Raw genomic sequence first — 27,643 nt, forward strand, 5'->3', positions numbered from 1 at the left:
ACTGTTTACTGAGGCCTTGAGGCTACAACAGAACCAACAGCCCCCACCTCCTCCAATTTAACCCGAGCAGAATGTTAATGATGATATAATTGCTCTAACACAGAAGTTCAACAAAATGAAACCACCATCATTTCAGGGAGGCCTAGAACCATTAAAGGCCGAAGCATGGGTGCTAGAAACCGAGAACTTGTTTCCAAGTGTTTCCTTGTTCGGAAGCACACAAGGTATTACTGGCTACCTTTACCTTACAAGAAGAGGCTAGAAGGTGGTGGATGCTTGTTCATGATGCGAATACTGTCATGACTTGGGCTCAGTTTAAAGAGTCCTTCTTCGAGAAGTACTTCCCTCAGTGTGTCAGGGATCGCAAAATAACTGAATTTGAACAGTTGAAACAAGGTACCATGTCAGTAGCAGAGTATGAATCAAAGTTTACTGAACTCGCCAGATATGCACCACACATGGTGGACACTGATTACAAAAAGGCCGGGAAGTTTGAAGGCGGCCTTAATGTAGAGATACTTGACAGAATTAATGTGTTGAAGTTACTGAAATATGTGGATGTTCTTGACCGAGCAATAATGGCCGAGTCAAATATCGAAGCATTGAAACAGACTGAAATACCGGGAACTGAATGGCATGGTAAGAGACGAGGCTTTAAATTTAAGAAAGGCCGGAACAGTTCATTGAACAAGAAGCAAAACACTAGGCCTTCGAACAGTTCTAGCCAGGGTAACAATTCCATACCGCCCTGTTCAGAGTGTGGCAAGAGACACAAAGGGGTATGCTATAAAATTTATGGAGCTTGTTACAGGTGTGGCAAGGTGGGCCACATGGTCAAAGATTGCCCTTTTGCTCCTCAGGGCAATAGGAAAGCTGCAGCCAGCGCCGCAACGTCAACTGTTGCACCGAAACCAAATCCGAAAGCTACCGAAAAAGAGCCTATGAGGCAAGGCCGAGTGTTTGCACTCGTACCGAGAGATGTGCAGAATACCGAGATCGTTGTGTCAGGTATACTCTCAATCTGTACTCAAAATGGTTATGTTCTGATTAATTCGGGGTCTACACATTCATATGTATCGCATGCTTTTTCGCGAAAATTAAATAGACCACTGGAACCTATGAACTATCTGTTAGCTGTATCTTCACCTGTTGGAGAATTTATGACTTGTGCTTATATGTACCCTGCATGCGAAATTATTGTTGGGGATGTTCATTTATATATTGATTTACTGCCTCTGAATATTGATCACTTTGATGTGATATTGGGAATGGACTGGTTAACGAAATATCATGCTACCATAGACTGTGTAACAAAGCAAGTTGTTTTCCGTCCACCTGGACTGCCTGAATTTGTGTTTGACGGAGTTGGAGTAGTACCTCCCCCATATCTGATTTCATCCATGAAAGCTTTTAAACTGATTAAAAAGGGGTGTAATGGGTATCTGTGTTGTACATTGACTGTACCTACTGATGCTAAAATTGATGTGAACAGTATTCCTATAGTCAGAGAATTCCTAGATGTTTTTCCAGATGATTTGCCAGGGGATTTGATTAATAGGGAGATTGAGTTCACCATTGACGTGATTCCGGGTACACAGCCAGTATCTAAAGCTCCTTACAGAATGTCACCGACTGAATTGAAAGAGTTGAAAGTTTAGCTGCAAGAACTGTTAGATAAGAAGTTCATCAAGCCCAGTACTTCACCGTGGGGTGCGCCGGTCTTATTTGTGAAAAAGAAAGACGGCTCATTGAGACTCTACATTGACTACCGTGAACTGAACACGGTAACAGTGAAAAATAAATATCCGTTGCCTCGTATTGATGATTTATTTGATCAGTTACAGGGTGCCCAAGTGTTCTACAAAATTGACCTTAGATCTGGATACCACCAGTTGAAAGTCAAGATAGGGGACATTGAAAAGACTACCTTTCGAACGAGGTACAGACATTATGAATTCTTAGTTATGCCTTTCGGAGTTACTAATGCACCTGCTGCATTTATGGATCTTATGAACAGAATTTTCAAACCATTCCTAGATGAATTTGTAGTTGTTTTCATAGATGACATTTTGATTTATTCCAAAAGCACGGAAGAACATGAACATCATTTGAGAATTGCCTTGCAAACCCTAAGAGAACAGAAACTGTATGCTAAACTGACAAAATGTGAATTTTGGCTTGATAATGTAATGTTTTTGGGGCATGTGATCAGTAAAGATGGTATTACAGTTGACCCGTAAAAAATTGAAGCAGTAGTGAATTGGCCCAGACCGTTTAATGTTATAGAAGTTCGAAGTTTCTTAGGCTTAGCCGGGTATTACAGGAGATTTGTGAAAGACTTCTCCAAGATTGCCTTACCATTGACTCAGTTGACTCAAAAGGGGATATCATTTGACTGGACCGATCAGAGAGAATCAGTTTTTCAAGAGTTAAAGACCCGACTTGTGACTGCATCGATTCTTACCCTACCCTTAGGTACGGATGGTTTTACCATATTTAGTGATGCTTCTTATAAGGGTTTGGGATGTGTTTTAATGCAGAATGGTAAAGTGATTGCGTATGCTTCCCGACAACTGAGACCACATGAAAAGAATTACTCGACCCATGACTTGGAACTTGCTGCAGTAGTGTTTGCACTGAAAATTTGGCGTCACTACCTTTATGGGGCGACATGTGAGGTGTGTACAGACCACAAGAGTTTGAAATACTTCTTCACATAGAAAGAACTGAACATGAGACAACGGAGATGGTTAGAACTAATAAAAGATTATGACTTGCAAATTTTGTACCATCAAAGAAAAGCTAACACCGTTGCCGATGCACTGAGTCGAAAATCGATTAGAAATTTAGCCTGTTTACTCACCAGACAGAAAGAATTGCTAGGTGACCTTGAAAAATTTGAAGTTGAGATTGTTTTGCGCGAACAATGTGGAACCTTAGCCGCTATTTCTGCTCAACCGACACTGATTGAGGAAATTAAAAAGAAACAACAACATGATGACTTTTTGAAAAAGATCATTGATGAACGGGAGTCCAAACCGAGGCCAGACTTTAAATTTGAGAACAATGTGTTGAGATTTCAGGGAAGGTTGTGTGTACCGAATGATTCTGAACTGAAAAGACGAATTCTGCAAGAGAGCCACAATTCAAAACTGTCTATCCATCCAGGAAATACAAAATTGTACCAAGACTTGAAACTGAATTTCTGGTGGCCGGGAATGAAGAAAGAGATTGCTGACTTTGTATCGAAATGTCTTCATTGCCAACAAGTTAAAGCTGAACATCAACGACCCGCAGGCTTATTGCAGCCTTTACCAATACCGGAGTGGAAATGGGAACATATCACGATGGATTTCATTGTTGGTTTACCTCGCTCCAGTAAAGGTATGGACTCAATTTGGGTCATTGTTGATAGACTGACTAAATCTGCTCATTTCTTACCTGTCAAAACAATTTATAATGCGGACAAATTGGCCATAATTTATATTGATGAGATTGTTAGGTTGCATGGAGTGCCTGTATCTATTGTTTCTGATAGGGACTCGAAGTTTATATCGAGATTTTGGCAAAGCCTACAACCGCATTGGGTACTGAACTGAGACCGAGTAGTGCATACCATCCTCAGACAGATGGGCAATCAGAAAGAACCATCCAAAGTCTGGAAGATTTACTGCGAATGTGTGTTCTTGATTTTCAAGGAAATTGGGAAAGTCATTTACCTCTGGCTGAGTTCGCCTACAATAACAGTTTTCACTCGAGCATCGGTATGGCGCCTTTTGAGGCTTTGTATGGCAGAAAATGTCGATCTCCTATCTACTGGGCAGAAGTTGGAGATGGGCCTTTGCTTGGGCCCGAGATTGTACAGGAAACCACCGAAAAAGTGAAACTGATTCAACAGAGATTGAAAACTGCACAAAGCCGACAAAAAAGTTATGAGGATGTCCGAAGGCGAGACAGGGAATATGAAGTAGGTGATCATGTTTTTGTTAAAGTGACACCGATGAAAGGCCAGACTCGTTTTGGAGTCAAGAGTAAGCTAGCGCCGAGATATGTCGGGCTGTATGAGATTATTGAAAAGATTAATCCGGTGGCGTATCAAGTAGCGCTTCCTCCTGAATGGAGCATATGCATAATGTCTTCCATATTTCAACGTTGAGGGATTACCTCTGGGATCCCTTCCATGTTATAGAGCCTACCTGTGTGGTGCTAAGTGACGACTACACTTATGAAGAACGGCCTATCCACATTGTAAACCGACGAATCAAAAAGTTGAGGAACAAAGAGATCCCACTAGTGAAAGTTGATTGGCAAAACCATGGTGGCGTATATGCCACTTGGGAAAGGGAAGACAATATGATGAAGAGATATCCTGAATTGACCCCACTGAATCCAATTTTCTTCCAAAACGAAGGTAATTTGAGTTTGGAGGACCAAACTCTTTGTAAGGAGGGGAGACTGTGACAACCCTCACCACTGTTTACTGATAATACCACTGATTATTGCTAAACTGTGACTGAACATTATTAAGTAACTGATTTGACTAACATTCTGAACTGATTGATTGAGTGTATTAGTTTAAACGCATTTCTATCTGTTTGGCTGTTAATTGATCAGTTCATGTTTTAAGTTTAAACTGTAAATTGAAGGCCTTATCGGCGGCCGAATCTGAATTCGGTTAATGTTTTATGCTAATTAGAATTTATATGATTTTATGGTAGATTTGATTGAAATGTGATTTAGAATGATTAAATTAGATTAAATAATGGTAAATTACATTAGTTGGCTTATTTACCAAAATGCCATAGAAGTGGGCCACTTTGTTAAGTCTTGTTAGAGCTTGTGTTGCATCATTTTGTTCATTCTTGAGACCAAAACCGATTGAGAGAGGGAGAGTAGGAGGAAAGACTTGAGTTCATCAAATTGGCTTGGAGAATTAGAAGATTTGGAGGATAATTGCACAAATTGAGCTTCCATTCTTGAAATTGAGGACCTAAGGTAGGAGAATCACCTTTTTGAACTTGTATTTAAGTTGTATCTTGTATGTTTCATGGAAGTTTGGCGATTAGAGTCAAGAATTGGTTCAAAATGTTGAATTGAAGCTTAAATCATGCATGCATGTACATGTTCTAGCATTTTGAGGTTGTTTTCATGGAAATTGCTGCATGCATGTCCATATCTTGATTATAGTTCATGAATTCATCATGTTTTTGGAAGTTTTGACTCATTTGATTACGTATTGGAAGCTTTGATTTCAATTGAACACATGCATGTTACATACACTTTATGTTCTTGAAGTTTATTTGAAATTGTGTTTAATTGACTCACCTTTGGGCTTTGATTTTGCAAATTGATCTTCAAAACATGTCATATTATGAGTTTTAAAGTGTATTCTAGAAAATTGGCCCAAAGGAATCGAATTTGATGCTTTAAATGTTGAGTTTTGTGCTTGGAGACAAATCTGGAAATTCCAGATTTTGGATCTATGCTCGAGCGGGGAACTCCACGCTCGAGCGTAAACTCTGAGTACATGCATCCCGCTCGAGCGGGGAAAGTAACGCTCGAGCGTGAAATGCGTGTATCCAGTACTTTTCATATGTTTACAGTTCGCTCGAGCGAGAGAGTTCACGCTCGAGCGAGAGAGTTCACGCTCGAGCGAGGACCTGTGTCTCACGCTCGAGCGTGGATCAAGCACCCATCGAGCGTGATTTTTGTGCATCCAGTACTTTTGCTTAAGTTTACAGTTCGCTCGAGTGAAGGAAGTCACGCTCGAGCGGAGATCCTTTGTCTGCATGTCCACTCGAGCGTAGAAAGCCACGCTCGAGCGAGACCCCTGTTTGCTGAAAATTCTGAAAAGTGTTTTTAAGTACATCTTTGCATCCTCATTTCATCCTAGGCATTCCTAAGCCTAGTTTAAGGCATCGTAATAAGGATATTGATGTAGAACCACACCGAGTCAAGTTAGGGACTAAGTCATTGATTCCCAAGTGTATAACTTAGTGTGTGTTCATTCTGTAACTGTGTTGGGTTGGCATCCGAGGACGCTCTAGCCTATCTGTAGCCCAGTGCTCTGTGAGTAACAATGTTGTAAAGATATATTCAATCATGAATATTTTCTGAATGATCAACTGTACTGCTTTCTGAAATGATATTTCTAACTGAATGAATGCTTGTCCTATTTGTGAACTGTATTCGTGGCATCCATAGCAATTTACTCTTACTGTACTGCACTGCTACTGTCACAGAGATCTCTGTCGGTTCCCATGTTTGGAACCACTACTGTTTACTGATATGATGGCCATCAACTGACTGTTCGGCCTGTTAAGACCTATTGTGCTGTTTGCTATTGGATGTACCACTTATGACTGCTATGATCGAATAACTGATATACTGTTCAAATGCCTGTTTTAAATACTGGAAGGACATTCATTCCTAACCTCTTTACGCATATGTTATTCACTGGGCTTTACCTCACTGTTTATGTATATATGTAGGTGTCCAGGCACCGGATCGGAGCTAGGAGCGTTGGGTTAAACTCCCTTTTTGTCAAGCCAACCAACGCGCCTCACTGCAAGGTTCCAAGTGTGTTCAAGCTTAGGCTTTTTGGGGTGTCTCAGTTCACCCTTCTGTCTCTGTTTTGCAATACTGTATAGACCTGTACTGTACTGTTATGGTAGGGATTTGGTCCCTAACCTGAATGCCTGTATATGATGTATGTACATACTGCTTTTGTTCCGAATGTGAATGTGTTATGAAAAGTCTTTTTGCATACAGACTGTCACAGCTCATTGGACATCTTTTATTTACTGTTTTGGCTTCTGCCAGCCCCTGTACTCTGTATTACTGTTATTACTGTTAAGTAGGCCTTCGGTAATCACGGATTACTGGGCGGTTACGGTGCCAAACCCATAGGGGCGGGTTTGGGTCATGACATCAGGATATCATGTTCCCATTCAAAATATCATGTTCCCGGTAAGCGGAGTTTACATTCATGATCTCCTTCTGTTAGCCAACTCCACAACATCAGTAGTTTGTATGCAATTCTTATGCGGAATCATAGGTAATTTATAGGTTGTAGCACATTATCGATAACCAATCAACATAAACGTTAACGTAATTACTTGTAAAGGACAGAGTGTTAATAATAAGAATATTAATGGTAAGTAAATGTACGATTACAGTACTACTACTCACAGTGCTGTAACCCAGCGCTTGTCCCTCTCGAGTTATGACCTACACACATACACAACTTATACGTTAGTTCTTTTTTCTTCTTAAGTTATTTTCCTATTTCCTTTTACTTCGAACGAATTTACAGGCATCTTAAGGACGTCAAACACCGATTTCAAAAATACTAGAGGGTCAAGCACGTAAAATGGAGCAGGCAAAATTTTGCAGCATGGGCCGCACGTGCGGCTGTGAGCCCCGCATGTGCAGCAAGGCTTCCCGCACGTGCAGCCATGACCCCCGCACGTGCGGCGATCTGCACAGTTTGCAGTTCGAAATTCCAGCAAAACTCAATTTTTGGCAAGTTTTCACAAGGTTCTAACTAGGTCCTTTAATTAATGAAACATGGTTCAAAAATCATGTACAAAGATATTTCAAGCATACAACAATTTTAATATGAAGTAATTCCTCAATTCCTTGCAATTCACAAATTTAAATTAAACACTTTGAATCCCTACCATAAAATTCCCAAACATATATACAACCATACAAATCCATAAATGAGTTCAAATATGCAAAGAAAAGGACTAGAATGGAATTCTTCTTCATAGAACTTAACTTAACCCCAAATCAATTCAATGATAACACATCTTTTTAATTCAACCATTACCACAAACATAACTCCAATACACACTTTAATTTGCCTGATTAACAAAAGAAATCTTACTCATTTCCAAGAGAGGAATGATTCTAAGTAGAACACACATACCTTGAGCTTTTAAATCCTACAATCCCTCTTAACTTCCCAATCTTCTTCTTGATGAACTTCTCTCAAACCCTCTTCTTTCCTAATTTCTCTTTCCCTCAGGAGATTTCCTTGCAATGGCTCTTAAGTCAAGTATGTAAAGAATATAGACATATATATCTAAAAGTGAGTAAAGACAAAATTTAATCAATTTAATCATTCCTAATTGAAATTTCACAGAAAATCATACTATGACCTAAAAATTATGCTGATCTTAAATGTAAAATCAATTTCAGATAATTAAGCTTCTAAGGCCTTCAATTCTTGATTCAAACACTAGAATTGTAACAGATATTTCTCATATTAAATAGATACACATCTATAAGCATAAGATTCACTCCATTAAACTTACTTTCATATAAAATTCTGCAGTAAGTATTTAGATGCACAGAATAAGAGACCGAGAGTATACCAGAAAACATGTACTAGGGTTGGGTTATTACAAGCATGTAGTTCTATCTTCTTGAGGCTATGTTTGAGCACTTTTTTGTGACCCTTTAGATCTGCCATGACTCTGTTTTTGGCTATCTTGGTCACCCCTTGCATGCTTCTTGTATGTGTAGTGTAATCCTACTTGTAGCTCATTAAAGTAGCATGTCTTTCTAGCATGTTTTGGCTCCATCTTAGCATGTCTTAGACCTTATTTCAGCATGATATACCTCTGTCTAGGGTTGGTTTGATTACCTCTTGCATGCTCCTTGCACTTGTAGTGCAATCCTTCTTACTAGCCTAACATGCATCATGCTTTTGACCACCATTTTGGCATGCTTTTGGCTATACTCTAGGAAGCTTTTCTTCATGTTTTACCATGCTTAAGCTCTGTTTTAAGTTGTTTTGGTCATGCATGCCTTGCTTTTTATAGCCATAGTGCAATCTTGCTCACTAGCTTTGAGTTTCCATGTCATTAGTATGCATTGCTTGGGCTATTTGCATGATTTAGCATCATTTGGTATGTGATTTTAGTGTGTGTAGTGTGGTCACACTCTCTCATCTTTTACTCTTTCAATGCTTTGGAGAGGTTGTGCTTTATGCCTTAAATATGAGCCATTATGCATGCCATCTTGCCTAAGCTTTTGGGCTACCATATCAGTGTGTATTTGGTCTTATTTTGCCATGTTACAACTCTGATTTTTGTTGGTGAAGTCATCTCATGCTTGGTTTTGGTAGGTGTAGTGTAACCCTCTTTGTTGGCCTAGTATGCTCCATGCTTCATGCCTTTAATTCTAGCTTGTGTTGGCTATGTTCAAGCATGTTTTTGGCATTATTTTGTCCTGCCTTGGGACTGTTTTGAGTCACCTTGGCCTTTTGGGACTTGCTTGATATGGCCATGGTGCAAGTCCCTTCACTAGCCTTAAGCTTTGAGCCTCTTAGCATGCTATGCTTGTGTTATGTGCATGATTTGGCATCATTCCTTACATGATTTTGAGCCTATTTCATTGCCACACTCTCACATTTTCCACTCCTTCAATGTGTTTGAGAGTTGTTGTCTTCATGCCTTGTTTGTGAACCAATGTGTATGCATGCTTGTATTTGCTTTTGGACTTCATTTTCAACATGTTTTGGCCATTGTCTTGGCATGTATGAGGCTTGTTTGAGGTTGGTTTGGTCCATTGAGTATTGCATTACATAGCCCTTGCCATGTTCATGTTGTTAGCATGTTGTGTGTTGCATTTTGTTTGGGTTGGACGTCAATCCAAACACGAGGAACGAGGGACGTTTCATACTCAAAGTGATGAAACGTGCCTCATTCCTTAAGTCACCGACACCTTTGATCATGTATGATAAGGTGGAGGTTCATCGAGTCTTATGTGTTATTTGTGTGCATTCATTAACATTGATTTGTGCAACTCAGCCTCTTTGGCCATCATGCATCAAGATGCGTGATTGGTGGCTCGAGAGTTGAGCACTACACTCATTTGAGCATTAGACATGATAAGGAGTGTGGTTGCACACACATTTTCTTGCAAATACACTGCCATTCCTCTGTTAGTGCTTTGTTGTAGCAAAAGGAGAATTTGCAGGAGGAAGTGGCCGACCGGCCATCAAAGCTGCACACTGGCCATCAAAGTGTGATATCCCTGTTCCGTAATATGTTAAGTGGTCCTCAAAATGAGTATGATTATGTGTTTAATATGATTTTGTGTGCAAGTATGTGAACATATGTGGTTTTGAATTTCTATCTGTTTACCGTAGGAATATCTGTTTGATTATCTGTTTTCGAAATTAAATTGAAGGCCTTATCGGCCACTGAAACCAAAATTGGTCGCGCCATTATGATTGACATAATTTTTAGAGCCTACGGTGAAATTTAATTGAAAAATTAATTCGGACCAGATTAAATTGATTAAATTAATGAATTAAGTGCTCAAATGTTTTATATTGAAATAATTGTGACTAGTGGGACTTTAAGAGAGGCACTACATCCTCAACTCTTCTCCTTTGTTACATTTTGGGCTGATTTCAACTCTAAGAAAAGAGAGAGGGGTCGGCTAGAGAGAGAGGGAGAAGCAATTGGAGATTTAAGAGGAACTTGAGAAACTTGGAGATTCAACTAGAAATTGTGAAAAATTGAACCTCTAGGTAAGCACTTGGCCCTGAATTCATAAGTTTGAAATTGTGATCTTGTAAGTTCAAGGGTTGTTTGTGGTCAAGAGCATGTATTGAGTTGGTTTTGTTGAATTGGAAGATTATATATGCATGCATGTATATAATTGTCTTGAATTTGCATAATTGAGCTTGAATTACATGACTCATATTGAATCTTGGTTGAAATCCATGTATTTGACCATCTTTTCATCATATGGGATGAGAATGAGGGTTATATGCATGTACAATCCATGGGAGTAGAAGCTTTGAATGCATGAAGTTGTTATGTTAGTAATGAATTTGGTGGAAAATGAGCTATACATGGATTTGATTTATGAAATTGAGCTTCAAAATGTTGTAATTTAGTGTTTGTACCATGTTAGTACACATATATATGAAGTTTGAGTCAAAATCATGCACTTGAAGCCTTTGAAATTGAAGTTGAAGTTCAAGATCACATTCTGGATTTTCCAGAATTTCGATGTCCGCTCGAGCGGGGAAACCGCCGCTCGAGCATGAAATTCATGCTCCCAGTATATTTTTGCAGGCATGATGTCCGCTCGAGCGGGGAAGTCCACGCTCGAGCGGGGAGCTATGTAGAATGGACTTCTGCTCGAGCGTAAAAATGGCATGACCAGTACTTTTGCAGACCTCATGAGTCCGTTCGAGCGGGGAAGTCCACGCTCGAGCGAGGACCTTGTTTTCTGAAATTTTGAAAGTGTATTATGTGTTTCGTTTTCCGTTCTCTTTCACTTGCAAGCACTCTTAGGCATGCATTAAGCATTGTAATTGAGTTAAAGAGATAAGAATGAAGCCTAAAGAGGAATATGTGAATTTAAGAACAGATTGAATTGTTTGTGACCCACATGTGTTATATGATGTGTAGGGTCAAGCTCTAGGGAAAATCCACAAGCCGATCACTGTGAGTAATATCTTAACAAGATATTTGAATATGTTGTTGTCCGATTGTTTACTCTTATGTAAGTTTTGTAAGTTCATTAATTTGAATGGAGGACAACGATTGACATGAATGATTGGGCCAAAGGTCGATTGACATAAATGATTGGGCCGAAGGCCGATTGACATGAATGATTGGGCCGAAGGCCGATTGACATGAATGATTAGGCCAAACGCCGATTGACATGAATGATTGGGCCAAAGGCTGATTGACATGAATGATTGGGCCGAAGGCCAATTGACATAAATGATTTGGCCGAAGGCCGATTGATACAAGTGATTGGGCCAAGGGCCGTCTGCTGTAACTGTTTCAAAGATTACTTATATATTTTCCTCATTTGATATTATTCACTGGGCTTTCACTCACGCTCATTCATATACATGTAGGTGAGCCAAGGGATGTCCAGAACTAGCCTCGGTGAGATTGTGAAGAACAGTCAAAGTTTTGAGGAGTCAGCCCAAACGTCTCACGCACGAGACTGTCTTCGCCTTTGTATCTTGTTTATAGTTTTGTTATGTTGGCGAAAGTATTGGACTACCTTCGTATATAAGTCTTGGGTTCGACTTTCTTGAACTTGTATGATCTTGTATGTACAGTGTTTTGTGTTAGTACATATTTTGATGTGAGTTATTAACATATAAATGTTTGGAATGTTATGGTGTGCACATAAGCACAGCTCTATGGACAAAGTTTTAAATTGCTTCCGTTCGGCCCCTTTACTCTGATGAGTCTTGTTTTATTTGGATTGAGGCCGTAGGTAATCTCGTGATTAATGGCCGGTTATGGCCTTTACCCATAGGGGCGGGTTCGGGTCGTGACACAAAGGCTGCCGATCGACTATTAAAATTGGCCGATAGCCATAAACTCTGGCCGATGGCCATTCCTCTTGGCCGATCATTCATCAGAATGTTCATAAGCTGGGTCAGAAGTACCTTGGAAGTTGGAACAATTTTCAGAAGTCCAGAAGTGTGCAAACAAAGGCATCACGAGGCACGGTAGTGGATTTCCGAGCGAAGCCGACTGAGCATGCATGCATCCCTCGTCATGAGGCCATTTTAGTGCTTTTGTTAGCTTGGAATAAACTGTTACTTTATTTATAAAAGTGTTGTAATTAATTAGTTAATGCGTTTAATTAATTGATTCGTTTTATAATAATTAGTTAACTAGGAATAGTTAATTAATTTTGTTTTGTAATAATTAGTCTAATTAGTTTAATTAGATTAGTTAATTAGCTTAGCGTAGCTAGTTAGTTGATTTATTCGGACCCTCCGTCGAGAGGGTAAATTTTGTAATAAGTGTGCGCGTGTACGATGCATGTCTTCCAACCCCATTTCTTTCTCCCTTTTACTTAACTGCTTTCGATGGTTAGTTTTAGGGCATATTTCAATTAGCATACCTTATGCTTGCATGCATGCATCCATTCTTCTGTCTTGCATGCACCGGGCTCTGCGCATCATTCAAACTGCATTGTATTTCAATACCAATTTGAATACATGTTATCAAGTTGCATTGACATGACATCTTAGAATAGCCGAGCCTATTTTAGTTGCATTTCGCATGTGTTGCATTAGGCATTCTTGACATAGCTAGGATCATGCATTGATTACTAACTAGCTTCTTTTTTGGCTCAGAGTACTAGGTAAGCTTTTACGCTTTAGCATCTTGCATGTGTGTAAGTGTTGCCATGATAGCATGCTTGCCATGAAGCTATTTGCTTAAATGATATAACTGCATAAATGCTTATGGATGAAGGCTTTATTGCTTGAATGGGGACAATTCATCGAAATGCGAGTTTTAAGCCCACTTGAAGTGGCAAAATCATGTTTTCCTAAGCCCACTTGAGGATGGCAAATCCGTGTCTTAGCCTACTTGCGAGTAGTAACTTCAAATCATTTTCAAAAATAAACATGAGCTGTTTTGTTCCAATTCTTGCGATTGAGTCTATACTTGTATGCTGTGCGCATCACATAGTAAGCTAGCTAATAAACCGGAATAAAAATACATGTGTTTTCAAAAACAACATATCATGTTAGTAGAGGCTGATCCTTTGATCGGGCGAGCAGGGGTGCTCATTTCAGGACCTTCTCCTCTCGTACCCAAGTTCCCGAGCCGAGGTAACTTTGGTGATGACGGACACGTGGCCTTAGGCACGAGTCAGGGTTTCCTAAATTTTCCAAAACTAAATATTTAGGTAGCGACTTTGAAATCTGGCAAAGCAGTCCATGTTTGGCGCTTTTTGATTAAAATCGATTTTCCAAAACAATTTTTCGGATTTGGACTCTTTGGTGATTTATCAGTCTTACATTGCACTTTGTGAGATTAGATTCAGAACCGTGACATGAGTTCGAATTGTAGTAGCTAGAATCACAATTCGCGCCCTCGCGCGCGGAGCGGAGTTTTGGGCGGTCTACATAACCGAAGTAATTAATAAAATTTTAACTCGATTTTTGATTTCAAACTTGTAAAACGATTGACCAGTCACTTAGCGACGTTTCTGATTGAAACATGATGAATAAGTTAGACTTATTATATGGTAGAGTTGAATTATACTTGCATATAATAGAGTTGAACTAAGTTGGCGATGTTTCTGATTGAAACATGACGAATAACTTAGACTTATTATATGGCAGAGTTGAATTATACTTGCATATAATAGAGTTGAACTAAGTTGGCGATATTTCTAATTGAAACATGACGAATAACTTAGACTTATTATATGGCAGAGTTGAATTATACTTGCATATAATTAAGTTGAACTAAGTTGGCGATGTTTCTGATTGAAACATGACGAATAACTTAGACTTATTATATGGCAGAGTTGAATTATACTTGCATATAATCAAGTTGAACTAAGTTAAACTAACCTAGATTTGCTGTGTCGACAGAATTAAAACTTTATTAAGTACATGTCAGTTAGATTAACAGAAAAACCGAGGTTAATAACCTCGGCCAGTCTGTGTTTGAATCTAACCTCGGCACCAAGATCATAGATACATACTTAATGTGAACAGAAGTGAGACTTAAGTTCACATTAAGGGGCAGAGAGTTGGAGAATAATGCTTGGGAGTTGGAAATCACAAGATAAAGTTGGTTTAACACTTGTTGAAATTTTAAGGAAAATTTACAAGTTGAAGTTAAACCGAGGTTATGTTAAAAGAAAGTTGGTTTAACACTTGTTGAAATTTTAAGAAAAATTTACAAGTTGAAGTTAAGCCGATGTTATCTTGAAAGAAGTATCTACATACTTGCCGAGATTACCATGGAAGACAGAAGTCTTGTTAACTAAAAGTGAAGTACCAAGTCTTAAATAAACACTTGCGAAAATATTTCTACAAAATGTTTTCAAGTGTTAAACCAAGGCCAAGATAAAACTAGTCAGTGGGTATATCCGAGGTATTTTACCTCGAAGAGATTGCACAGTTAAGATGTACTTTGAAGACATGCAAAATATTCTAAGTATGGAAGCATACAAGATAGTAAAAGAAAGACAAGTATTCAAACACTTAGTAAAACAAGAGAAAGCTGTACTTGCATTAAAAGAAGAAAAAGGGCACTTCGGCCTAACAAAGAGACTACTTGTTCTGGTTACAAAAGTGGCACGTCAGCCAAATATGAAAACTGAAAACATTGTTCAGAAAATTACTAAGTACAAATAAAGAGTCAATAACAAGACTACTCAGTGTCAGTAGCGGGCTGCTTCTCGGCCCCAAAAGACAACTGGGGAATCTTCTCGACAGCTTTCTCAGCCTCGAGCTCGGCATCAATCTCTCGAAGAGTCTGATCAATGCTCCTCTCGGCGATTGGCACCTCAGATGTTGTCGTCTAGGGTGAGGCACCTTTGGAGACCTCGTCCTCCTCATCCTGAGTCAAGTCTACTTGCTCATTCAGAGTTGGGGACTTGGCCCCAGCAGCTTCAGCCTTCTCAAACTTGTTGGCCTCAACCTCTTCTTCGGACTCGGCCTCGGATTGGCCAGGAGTGGGGGGAAATGACAGGACGAGTAGACTGTTATCTCGGAGAGTTGAGTCCTCGGGGACAGCCAACTCCTTTAAGCAGCCATCCAACCAAGGGTGAAACTGTCATGACTCGAACCTGCCCCCATGGATTAAGGTCATAACCGGCCAGTAATCATAAGATTACCTACGGCCTCAAACCAAATAAAACACATTCCAACAGAGTTAAGGGACCAAAATGGAAGCAAACTTAAAACTTTTGTCCATAGAGCTGTGCTTACATGGCACATCATAACATTTCACATATATTCGTTAATAACTCACATCAAAAGGAAAGTAACTCAAGTTCTATGCATACAGGATCATTCAAGTCTAAGTCAGTCAAACCCAAAGTTTATATACAAAAGTGATCCAACGTTTTCGCCAATATAGCAAAATTATAACAAAAGGACAAAAGAGGTGAAGACAAGTCTCGTGCGTGAGACGTTTAGGCTGACTCCCCAAAACTTGACTGTCTCTCACATACTTCACTGAGGCTGGGTTTGGACATCCCTTGGCTCACCTACAGATACATGAATGAGAGTGAGTGAAAGCCCAGTGAATAATATCAAGTAAAAAGAGATACATGAACGGACTTCGAAACAGTTACATCAGATGGCCTTGGGCCCAATTCATGTTTCAATCTAATGTATCAAGCGACTAAAGGTCCAAACGTGTCAAACGGCCTCGAGCCCAATTCACTCATATTCGACGGCCTTCGGCCCATTCACTCATGTCAAACGGCCTTTGATCCAATCATTCATGTCAAACGACCTTTGGCCCAATCGATCGTATCCAACTGCCTCGGGCCCAATCTTATAGCATAATAGATATTTGTCCACAATACAAATAAATTAACAAGCTTATAAGACTTATCAAGGAATAAGCAATAGGACAAATAACATACTTCAAAATATCTTTACTAAGATATTACTCACAGTGATTTGTCGGTGGATTTGCCCTCGTGCTTGACCCTACGCATTTCATGAACATAATGGGTCACAAACAATTCAATCTGTTCTTAATTCATGCATACCTCTTAGGCTTCTTTCTTATCCTTTTAACTCTTTCACAATGCTTAAAGTATGCATAAGAGTGCTTAGAAATGAAGGATAACGGAGAAATAAGACACAAAACATATCTTCAAACTTTCAGAAACAAGGCTTCCCGCTCGAGCGGACCCCTTGGGTCTGCAAAAGTGCTGGTTGCCCCATTTTTACAGTCGAGCGTGACTTTGGATGCTCGAGCTAAAAGTCACACTACATGGCTCCCCGCTCGAGCATGAATATCCCCGCTCGAGCGTGAATCAATGTCCGCAAAAGTTCTGGGAGCTCGCATTTCACGCTCGAGCGGCGCTTTCCCCGCTCGAGAGGACATGCTAAATTATGGGTTTTCCAGCAAGCTGTTTGAGTTTCAAACTTGCATTCAAACTTATGTTTCTTACATATTATGACTCATCACTCTCATATATATTTACTAACATGATACAAACACCAAATTACAACATTATGAAGTTCAATTCCCATGAATCAATTACATGCATGCCTCAAATTATTCCAAACTCATCACCAACATAACAAATTCATACATTCAAGACTCACACCTCCATGATTTGCACTTGCATGTGGGATATACACTTTATCCTCAACTTAATTGGTGAAGAGATGATCAAAACATGGACTTCAATCAAAATTCAACATGGATTACACACTTTATGCTCAAACATGGAAATTCATAGCAATTTCTTGCATGCATGCATCTATTGACTTCAAATTCATCAATTACAACTCAATTCTTGTTCTTGGTCACATAATTACTTGAATTCACATGGTTACAAACTCAAACCCATGAATTAAGGGTTGATTACTCACCTAGGAGCTTCAATTCTTCCAATTATAGTTGATTCTTGAGATAGTCTTCCAAGTTCACAAACTTTGAGCCAAAATATACAATTCTCCTTCTTTCTCTCTCTAGAACCGGCCCTCTCTCTCTCTATAGTGTATAACCGGATTTTGAGTTCACAAAATGAAGAGTTTAAGTGTAATAAGGCCCTTATATACACACCCTTAATCTAATTTCATTAACACTAGTTAATTGAGCACTATTTAATCAATTTAATCTAATTAATCTGATCCGAATCAATTTCTAATTAAATTTCACCGTAGGCTCTAAAAATAACGCTAACCACAATGGCGTAGTCAATTTCGGTTTCAGTGGCCGATAAGGTCTTCAATTTTCAGTTCACAATAGTGAGTTGAACAGATTTTCTTATGGTAAACAGATAGAAATTCAAAGCCACATATTGTCACGACCCGAACCCGCCCCCATGGGTTAAGGACATGACCGGCCAGTAATCCTAAGATTACCTACGGCCTCAAATCAAACCAGACACAACTCATTAGAGTAAAGGGGCCAAACGGAAGAAAAATTTAAAACTTTGTCCATAGAGCTGTGCTTACATGGCACATCATTACAAACCATACATACACGTATTAATAACTCACATCAAAATATGTACTAATACAAAGCTCTGTACATACAGGATCTATCAAGTCTAGGTCAGCCAATCAAGACCATAAACATATACAACATAAACCAAAGTCCTCACCAACATTACAAAATAAAATAAGATAGCAAAAGGGTGAAGACGAGTCTCGTGCGTGAGACGTAGGGCTGACTCTTCAAAACCTCGGTTGTTCCACACAAACGTCACTGAGGCTGGGTTTGGACCTCTCTTGGCTCACCTACAAACACATGAATGAGCGTGAGCGAAAACCCAGTGAATAATATCAAATAAAGAAGTTACACAACGGTATTTAGAACAATCTACTTCAAACGGCCTTGGGCCCAATTCGTATTTCTATCTAGCTTATATATAAATATAGGTCAAGTGACTGCGGTTCCAAACACATCATATGGCCTCGGGCCCAATTCATTCGTATCATTTATGTCGAACGGCCTCTGGCCCATTCATTTGTATCATACGGCCTCTGGTCCATTCGTTCAAGTCATACAGCCTCTGGCCTATTCATTTATGTCATACGGCCTTTGGCCCATTCACTCATGTCATACGGCCTCTGGCCCATTCATTTATGTCGGGTTATCATTCGAGTCAGACTATCATCCATGTCATATGGCCTCTGGCCTATTCATAATGTATTTTCAAAATTTCAGAAACAGGGGTCCTTGCTTGAGCATGGACTTCCCCGCTTGAGCGGACCCATGAGGTCTACAAAAGTACTGGTTACATCATTTTCACGCTCGAGCGCGAACTTGGATGCTCGAGCTGAAGGTCTGTCTACATAGTTCCCGCTGGAGCGTGAACTTCACCGCTCGAGCGGACACCATGTTTGCAAAATATTCTGGGAGCTCATATTTCACGCTCGAGCAGCGGTTTCCCTGCTCGAGCGGACATCATGAATTCTGGGTTTTCCAGAATTTGTTCTTGAGCTCAAATCCGACCTTCTAAGGTTCAAAACCCATAGTTTTGGTTCCAAAACATGCAAACACATTATATAACATGAGTATATAAGCGAGGTGAGGTCAATTACTCAAAATCATGGTCCAATTCTTTCAAATTAATCAACATTTCTTTGTAAACTCAAGGCTCATACATTCAAACTTTACATAAGCTTCATATCTTCCATAATCAAACATGCATGTCAATTTTTGACCTCATTTCCATTTCAAATAGCACCAATGATGCTCATAGACATGAAAATCAACAAAACCATGCTTGCATGTATGCTTCAATGCTCAATTCTTCACAATTCACATATTACATGCTGGATTATGCAATTTCGTAGTAATTCTGTACATGCATGCACACATGGACCTCAAACTCATCAAATACAACACAATTCTAGTTCTTCATCACCAACCAACTTGAATTCACAAAATTACAACATTGAGCTCATGATTTAAGGGTTGATTACCTACTTAGGAGCTTTAATCTTTACAAATTCTAGTTGAATCTTGAGTCTAACCTTCCAATTTCACAAACTTGAGCTAAACACACAATTTTCTTTCTTTCTCCCTCTCTAGCCGACCCTCTCTCCTTTCTCATCAGCCAAGTTAAATAAAAGAGGAGTATTGGGCATGTAATGGCCCTCATATAGCCCCTCTAATTCACATTATTCTAATATTGAATAATTGAGCACTTAATTCATTAATTTAATCCATTTAATCTGATCCGAATCAATTTTCAATTAAATTTCACCGTAGGCTCTAAAAATTACGCCAATCATAATGGCACAGTCAATTTCGGGTTTTGTGGCCGATAAGGCTTTTAATTTAAATTCCAAAGCAGATAATCAAACAGATATTCCTACGGTGAACAAATAGAAATTCAAAACCACATATTTTCACATAAATGGTGCACAAAATCATATCAAACATATAATCACATTTATAATAAGGACCAATTAGCGTAATACGGAACATGGTTATCACACATATAATCATACAATTGGCACTCAAAATCATATTAAACACATAATCTCAATCATAATTAAGACTAATTAGCATGATACGGAACAGGGTTATCACAGAAACCCTTGTTGCATGCCAGTTTTACTTGCTTCTTGTAGTCCTCGCGGACGTCGGCTGCCCCATCGATGTATGCTTTCTCGTTTGCCGCCTTAATCTCGACATCCTTTGTGGCCAAGGCAGCAATGAGCTCGGCTTGGGCTTCGGCGGTCTTTGCTTCGGCCTCTTTTTTCTCAGCTTCGAGGACCTTAGCGACGGCTTTAGTAGCTCCTGTCTTCTCCTCGGCCTCGTATTGGGCCTGTTTGGCTGCCTTGGCCTGATCTATCAGTGCCTTCATCTTGGTCTCGACTCTGTTGACTGTCTTCAGTAAACTAGCAACCTCCTTGGTCTTATTGACCAACTCCTTTTTGATGTCAAAAGCCTGCATCGCGAAGGAGTGGGCGTGCTGGATCGCCTAGAAGAAATGGAAAAAACAAAAGTTAGTGACATTCTCTAAGTATGGAAAAATAGAGAATGAAAAGTACCAAGTGTTAGGGGCTTACTTGAACGGAGTGCTGTAATATTAGAGCGAAGTTTTCATATTTGCTGACATCAGCGTTGCGTTCGAGGTCTTTTGGAAGGAGCAAGGCAGTAGAGAGGGCGACACTGACTTTAATGTCAGTCGCGCTATCACCGACTCTGACTGGTTTGTCCTCAATAGTGATTGGAGGAGCCTAGGGGGCATCAGATTTCATGGACCCCGAGGTCGTGGCTGACTTTGACCTCAGCTTTTTTGACCAGGTGGATTCAGAGGGAGCAGCCTCTGCAGGCCTCTTTTCGACGGCAGAGGCACTTTTTTCCGCCTCGGCCATCTTGGATATCGGCAAGGTATCCTCAGAATCAATCTGAGTTACCGTTGCCTTAGCTTGGACTTTTTTTAGCCTTTTTTGGTTTGGTTTTGGCTAGGATTGCGATGGTGAAGATTGTACGGTAACGATGTTGGGGATGTCGGCTAGAAGGTCATCTGTTACAGCCTTTTTACGACCCATCTCGTCGGCGTCTACGGCAACGGTGACCTTAGTGCCGAAATGGATCGCTGGAAGTGCAGTTTGGGGGTTGGTTGGATCGTATGAGGACGCCTTGGTACTCTGGTGTCGTCGGCTTCGAGTTCTGCCTACTGGTGCAAGCAGTGGAGTTCGACGTCGGCGTTTGCGTTGAGAGGGTGGGATTAGTTGTGGAGCAGAGGTTGATGGTTGCTCTATAGGACCAGATGTTGATCCTTAGTTAGGCCTGGATGATTCGGCTTGGGGAGCTGTTACTGAAGGAGGAGACTTGCTTTTTCTTAGGACGTCGGGAAGTACATATTTGTACGTCAAGAAGTAATTGAGCAGCAGAGGGGCTTTCTGCTGGTCAACTGGTTGACCCAATAGCCTCTTAAAATCCTTGCTGGGATAGAAGTTTTTGCGGAAGTCCTTTGGAGGTTGAGGAAGAACTGCAAAATAAAACATACAGACGTTAGAACATATAAAAATATCAAAGTAAAAAAGACTTGAGAAGCAAATAAAAGTAAACACTTGGCTCTTACCATCTCCCTCTTTGAACAAAGTACGGCTTAGAGGGTAAAGGTGAAGGTCATCATCTGGAAGGAACTCCCAGTTGCCCGAGACGATGAAGTAATCGTCCCTAGCGCCCTTGTTGGAATCAGGGAGGTCGGTGATGAGTTTGTATTTCGTCGACCTCGGCTTAAGGTAGTAAATGTAGCCTTTTTTTGACTTAAGGCCACACATGGTGTAACAGTACTGGATGTCGGCTAGAGTTACCCTAGCATTTTCTCGGCTAGCTAAGGCAATGATACCGTTGATGACTCTAGAAGAGTTAATGGCTAATTGCATTGGGTTGAGTTTATAATAGTGAAGGACTTCTCGGAAGAGAATATCGAGAGGGAGCCTAAGTCCACACTCTACAAAGGCTACGACTGGAAAATGCATAGACTCGTTCTTGGGCATGATGGAGTCCTCTTTACCAGCTAACCTGAGGTAAACATCGGCAGGGATGGCGAACTCCTACCTGAAATATTCTAGCTTAACTGGGGTGTCTACCTTCCACCTCCACATACCCATGGCGTCGGCTTAAGGGGAAAGTGTTAGATTGCAAAAGGAAGTGGTTTGTTAGGGTTTAAAGGACCTCGACAAAACCTAAACGAATGCTGGGGCAAGGGTTTTTGAGGATCTAAAGGGAATTTGTTTCAATTTTTCCTAAAGTTTGTAAGTTCTAGAACAAGTCCCAAACCTAAGGCTACGGAAACAAGGATTGAAGGCAAGAATCTGGAGAACACAACAAGAAAACAGAGAAGAATAGAGATTTAGACTCAAGAAAACCAGAAGGGGTTTAAGAACATTGCATAAAATATAAATGTACGCAAATCAAGAATAGTGTTAAGCTATCAAGAACGCCAAGCAAGAATGTCAAGTATATGAACAGTATGTGTGTGTGTATACCAGCAACAGATTGTGCAAGAGTAGAATCGTAAAACAGATGACGAATGATGGAAATCAACACACAAGTAACAAATTAAGAGCATGAATAAAAACACCATGGCAGTGTACAAGCATAGCAGTTTGAAGCGAAATAAGAAATTGAAATAAGAGGAATAGTGGCTTACCGAGGAAAATAAGGCCGGTGTGAAGTACGCCGGTGTCAGATGGTGGTAGTGAGCAAAGAAGTGCAGCAAAAGCCTTGCCGGAGGGGGAGAGTGAAAGTGGTTGTAGAAAGTTTCGCGAAAGCAGCAATGGAGGATTTGGGAGAGAAAGTTAGAGAGAGAAAGTTTGAACGAAAACAAAGATGCAAAAGTGAAACGGCGAAGAGAGAGGGAAGTATTTTTGATCAAAACACGAAAGGGCGGCAAACCATAATGAATGTGCCTTGGACGACGTGCCTGCCAGGCAGCGCACGCAAATGCGACGTGACTTAATGGCGCGTGTCAGGTATGGTTCAATGGGGAAGAGACGCGTGGCAAAAATGGTTGAATTACTATGTGTGACAGCTCATATACGTGTGAAAACTCTTGGAGTTCTTGATTTAATGAAGCAAAGACCTCGGCTACGGGGACGATCTCGGCTGAATAAACTTGAACAAACTTAGTTATTGGTTCTAAAGAATTAATGCAAACACACTGAAGTGTTTATCATATGGAAGCCGATGTGTGATAACCTCGGTAATGAATGATAGACCAAGTTTAGCCGACGTGCTATGGGTTCAAATGATATAGGTTTCATCACCTCAGGATGTCGAGGTAATAGAACCTAGGGGGCAGTTGTAGGGACATATTTTTTGGATAGCAACACGTGGTCAAGGTGGCACTGAAGTGCCAGCCGAGGTGCCATGTGTCATTGACTTGACGCCAAGGTAATCTCGGCTAGGCTGAGGTTATCTGCAGAGATACCGAAATCTGAGATGAGTGGATAAGTTACAAGAGTCCTAGAATGAGGGAGGGCTTCAGCCTGGATAAGGATAAAGCTCTTAGGGAGTTTATCTTTATCTATTTGAGAGTCCTGGATAGGCATTGAGCCAGAGGCCATTGAAGCTAGGCTTCTACAAGGATCAGGTCAGTGTTGGTTATAAAAGTAAGGCACCCTCGTGGGTCTAAGGTACACTTTTTATATTCTGAATTGTGAGTTAAGCACTTTTGCTATCTTTGAGAGATAATTGACTTGATCGTTGGAGTACCCCCGAGTGGACGAACCACCGCCGGAGTCTTTTTCTTTCTATGACAGGTTGTTTGGGCGCAATCTATTCTGCTAGTGTTCTCCAACTAAGTACCTGTTTGGCAGTGTGGTCAGAAAACAACACACACACCTTGAAATTGGATTTGTCATGTCGAACCCTGATAACCATCTTATCTCAAAGATACTTCAAAAGAGTGATGTGTCTGTTTTTCCAATCAACCTCATCCACTTCCAACGTAATGTGGGCTATGGTAATGCCGTTGCCATTACAGCTCTTAACAATCAAAATCCAGGTGTCAATACAATTTCAAATGTGGTGTTTGGTGCCAGCCTGATGTATCTACTGATGTTCTTGCTAAGGCTATCCAACTGGACAAGAACATTGTTGCCAAAATTCAGTCAAAATTCTAGAGAGGAAACAAAACTTCACACAATTATTTGTAGCAGCTTCTCATTTATATTTTGATGTTCATTGTCTTTAAAATAATAATTGTTTCTTTGGTTTATAGAATTAAAGAGTGACGAATTATAACGGTTGTGCTTCAATGTTTTGATTGTTTAATGGTATGTTCTTTGATATTCAATGGATTTCCCATTGGCTTGGAATTGAGTTCACTTCTATTTGTTCTATCACTTTTTTGTCCATTGGAATGAAAACAGATTCTCCCACATTTAATTTATTCCTCTTTAATTTCCATTTAATTCAAAAATAAGCAAAAAGCTTGTTGGATTAATTTCTAATTGGGACCACATATTTAGATATGTGTTATCATTTATAAGAAGCCTAAAACTTTTTTGTTTTGATCGGCAAAACAAATCTTTATTGATGGGAACATACGAAATATGAATGAGTACATCAATAAAAGCTCCAAGCTCCAGTTGGTGAGAGACCAACAACAAACAAAGGAAGAAAAACCAAAAAAGCAAAGGGCTTCCACATAAGCCAGCAGCAGCAGAGCAAAAATGGCTGCCACAAGATCCTCCAGCAGAACAAAATCAGCAGAACAACCACCTCCAGCAGTAGAACAACCAGCAGACTACCATCAGATAGCAGAGAAAAACCATGGACTGCATTGCAGCCCTTCAAGTCATTCTACACAACCATGAACTCCGAACAACAAAATAAACAGAGTAAGGGGAGAGAGCAACCAGAGAGAAACCGACACAAACCAAGTATTCAACCAAAAATATTGCTGAAGCATACTAACAGGTATTCAACCAAACACACCCAGTTCCTGCACTTCTGCAACTGATGGTATATGCATTACCCTCAACCTCCCTGACTTTTGAATCTTGCTCTTGCACTTCTGCAACTGATGGTATATGCATTACTTTCAACCTTCATGAATTTTGAATTTGCACATCATCAATCAAGAACAAAGTGGCTTCTTCACTTCTGTAACTGAAGACCAAGCTATCAAAGACAGAGATGCCTTGACTTAACCCATCAAAACTCCACCCAACTCAGTACAACAGAGCTCCTCCAAAGCACAATCTGATCTACCCTAAATTATAGATGAAATCATTGGTTGAAAAATGAAACTCTTTCAGAAATAGAAATTATAATAGATAGTTAGTTTTCCAACTGCAAAAAATTGACAGATTGAAAACAACTAAACAAAGGGGTAATGGTCCCCAATCCTGCCAAGAGATATGCAAAAGGAAAAGTTCTCTCTAATCCTCTCAAGGGAGAAATTAAAAGGCATAAACGTAAGGAAAGGATTGGAAGGCTATCCTATAATCACGTTTCCGTTCAACCATCACAATGGATTCGGGTACGCATCTATTTTTGATTTCTTAAAAATACACATGATACGCGATTCAATATTTCAGTTTTTGAGATTTACTTCTCACAAGTGGTATCAGAGCGGGTTATATCATGTCTATTGTTAGAAATCGATTCGGTTCTGTTTAAAAATCCATAATAGATTCAGTATTATTCCTGTTTCAAATACAGTTTCTGTTTCGTCCTGTTTGTTTCCTAATTTTCTGTTCTAATTTCATACGGTTACCATTCTGTATGTTGTTTGTGATTGAATCATTACTGGATTGTGTTACTACTGGGACAGTCTTTAATTTGAAAAATCAATTTACATTTTTTTTTTATTTTTTTATTATTGAATTGGTATGCCTACGTCTTTGACTTATAATAAAATAAGTTTGCAGTTCCCCAAAAAAAAAAAAAAAGTGCTTCCGTCTGTGACTTTTTTTTGTTGGAAATTTAGCACTTGTGTTATCATATTCATATAAAGAATTAATTTGGTCTTTTGGAGTTTTCTGTTCAATACTTGTATGTGATTTATGGCACTATATATATATATATATATATATAAAGGAGTTGTTGTAGACACCCCATTTTTGACCGACCTTAAGACTCAGACGTCATCGTCTATGCACTCGGTGATTGTGCATGTTTGTGCTCGTTTTGAGTTTCTGGAGCCTTCGGCTGAAGGCCTTGTCTCGGGACCTCTTAACTTTCTCCTTTTGGCCTGGTTTTTGGACCATGCCTTGCTGCCTTTGCCTAGAGGGAAACAAAGGCCTGTAGGCCACTTTTTATAGCCATAGGCTACCTTTCCCTCTTGTAGGCCACTTGTGGTGGCCTGTGGACTAGTTTTCGGGGCTTCCGGCTGAGTGCCATGTCTTGCGGACTCTTGGCTTTCTTCCTTTTTGGTTTGTTTTTGAACCAAACCTTGTTACCCTTTGCCTGGAGGGCGGAACAGGGGTGTAGACCAGTTTTCTTCCCTGTAGACCACTTTTGGTGGTCGGTTAGCTAGAGTGGGTAGTCTGTAGACCACCTAAGGTGGTCGGTGTGGACGCACCCTCATGGGCTTTATGCTACCACAGTTCGGACTCGATGTCACGGTTCTTTAATCTGATCTCGCAATATGCAATGCAAGATTGATAAATCACCAAAGAGTCCAAATCCGGCAAATCGTTTTAGAAAACAGATTTTTAAGAAAGAACTGCCAAACATGGACTGCTTTGCCAGATACAGAGTCGCCACCTAAATATTTTATTTTGGGGAAATTTAGGAAACCCTGACTCGTTGCCTAAGGCCACGTGTCCATCATCACCAAAGTTGCCTCGGCTCGGGAACTTGGGTACGATTGGGGAAGGTCATCTATGAGCACCCCCGCTCGCCCGATCCGAAGATCGGCCTGTACTAAGCATGATATTTTATTTTGAAAACAAATGTGTTCTTATTCCGGTTAATTAGCTAGAATTTACTATGTGATGCACACAACACACAAGTATAGACTAGATCGCCTAATTTGGAACGAAACATCACATATTCGTTGTTTGAAAAGCGGTTTGAAGTTTGCTACTTGTAAGTAGGCTAAATCACGGATTTCCATGAATTATCCCAATTCAAGCAATCTAACATTCACCCACAGGCATTCATGCAGTTATATCACATAAGCAATTAGCCTCATAGTAAGCATGCTGTCATGTTAACATTTACATACATGCAAGATGCTAAAGCATAAACACTCACAGTGCACTCCGAGCCGAAACAATGAACATGTTAGTAATCAAATGTATGATCCAAGTCCATGTTAAAAATGGCTAATGCATCGCAGACAAAATGCAACTAGAATAGGCTCGGCTAATCTAAAGTAGCATATGAGATGCGACAATTCGATACACGTATTCAAGTTGGAATTGAAATACTATGCAGTTAGTATGATGCGCGGAGCCCGGTGCATGCAATACAGATGAATGATGCAAACATGCATAGCATAAGAATGCTAATTGAAATGTGCCCTAGTACTAACCATCGTAAGCGGTTAAGTAAAAGGGAGAAAGACGTGGGGTTGGAAGACATTCACACACGCACGCACACTTATTACACAATTACGCCCTCTCGAGGGAGGGACCGAAAGAATAATACAAATTAATTAACTAACAAGCTAATTAAATATTACACAACATTTAACTAATTTAACA

General features: G+C 40.0%; 1 pseudogene; it reads left to right on the plus strand.

The window, feature by feature from the left end:
- Positions 1–24,106, plus strand: part of LOC145799045 (putative germin-like protein 2-1) — a 65,044-nt pseudogene extending 40,938 nt beyond the window's left edge.
- The last annotated feature ends 3,537 nt before the right edge of the window (positions 24,107–27,643 follow it).

This window comes from Camellia sinensis, chromosome 9, assembly GCF_055761805.1.
Source record: "Camellia sinensis isolate YWXY chromosome 9, ASM5576180v1, whole genome shotgun sequence".
In the NCBI taxonomy this organism is placed as follows: domain Eukaryota; kingdom Viridiplantae; phylum Streptophyta; class Magnoliopsida; order Ericales; family Theaceae; genus Camellia; species Camellia sinensis.